Genomic DNA, 1,803 nt, shown 5'->3' with positions numbered 1-1,803 from the left:
TGACTTGCAATTCCAGTCGCATATTGACATATGTGAACCCACCTTGATGCAATGGTAGCGCCTAGTTTATGAGGAACTTTATAAGATTAAATACATTTCTGGATAGGGAGGACGAGTGGACGTAGGTTTGCATATCATAATACATGAACTGTCACCTGTAGAGCTACTCTTTTTTGATAGGTGCTTTTATGGTCTTAAAAGGCAAGAAATAGATCGTCAGAGTTGTTCTCATCATACGCCAGCGGAAGTAATCGAGGTGTGATTGGAAGATTTTTTTTTTATTTATTTCGCTTTTTTTCTATTATTTTCAAAATGCATCTTTTCAAATCCAGCCAGCTCCTTTCGAGTGTTTGGATAATTGCAATATCCTAACACACACACACACACACACACACACACACACACACACACACACACACACACACTGCGTAATGTAGTGGTTAGCACGCTCGACTCACAATCGAGAGGGCCGGGTTCGGGTCCCGGTAAGCGGCGAGGCAAATGGGCGCGGCTCTTAATATGTGGCCCCTGTTCACTTAGCAGTAAATAGGTACGGGATGTAACTCGAGGGGTTGTGGCCTCGCTTTCCCGGTGTGTGTTGTGTGTTGATGTGGTCTCAGTCCTACCCGAAGATCGGTCTATGAGCTCTGAACTCGCTCCGTAATGGGGAAGACTGGCTGGGTGACCAGCAGACGACCGAGGAGGAATTACACACACACACACACACACACACGCCCGGTAGCTCAGTGGTTAGAGCGCTGGCTTCACAAGTCAGAGGACCAGGGTTCGATTCCCCGGCCGGGTGGAGATATTTGGGTGTGTCTCCTTTCACGTGTAGCCCCTGTTTACCTAGCAGTGAGTAGGTACGGAATGTAAATCGAGAAATTGTGGCTTTGTTGACCCGGTGTGTGGTGTGTGCCTGGTCTCAGGCCTATCCGAAGATCGGAAATAATGAGCTCTGAGCTCGTTCCGTAGGGTAACGTCTGGCTGTCTCGTCAGAGACTGCAGCAGATCAAACACTCACACACACACACACACACACCGTTCATGATTATTCATAGATGCGTATAGATTGTCCGCCCAAACATCAGCTTTGGTTGTCCACTGTTTCTGTTCAGTTGGTTAATTTTATGTGCTTGTATTCTCTGAACTCCATGTACAGTACATGTATATGTCTCGTTAATTAATAATGACGCCGTGAGCAATTTTATTTTTACTATTTCTTTTATTGGCTATTTTCAGCACTTTTATATTATGTTTACTTGTCCAGTCAGGTTAAATTTGAAGTTTATGTTTAGTTTAATTAGATAAGATCTAGTTAGGTTTGATTTAATTCGGTTAGGTTTAGTTTGAGTTTATAGTTAGATTAGGCTTAATTTGGTTACATTAAGATGACCAAGGCAAGCAGCTCGCTATTCATTTGTTGGAGGTAAGAAACTGCACTTAGCTCTATTTTGACTCTAGGCCCTATTTCAGCCGAAAAAAAAAAAGAGGAAATAAAGGAGAGTGATTTGCTACCAAGGGGGTCTGCGACAGTAGTGATGATATGGAACTACATGAAAACTTGAGCTCATCAGGATCCATACATCTTCACGGCGCTAACTCCAACATGAAAACTTATCAGAAATATTTCCAATCGCCAAATTAATAGTACTCATTCAGGACATTACCTAAAATAAGATATGATATGACTGTTCTGGAACTATAATGATTACTTAGAAAATATAGACAGTTGAAAAAATAAAAAGAATTAAATAAGTTCAAACGATGTTTGCGTCGCTTTAACTCCAAGTGAATACGACA

Source organism: Portunus trituberculatus, chromosome 46 (genome assembly GCF_017591435.1).
Source record: "Portunus trituberculatus isolate SZX2019 chromosome 46, ASM1759143v1, whole genome shotgun sequence".
In the NCBI taxonomy this organism is placed as follows: domain Eukaryota; kingdom Metazoa; phylum Arthropoda; class Malacostraca; order Decapoda; family Portunidae; genus Portunus; species Portunus trituberculatus.
Note: the sequence above shows the minus strand (reverse complement) of the source record.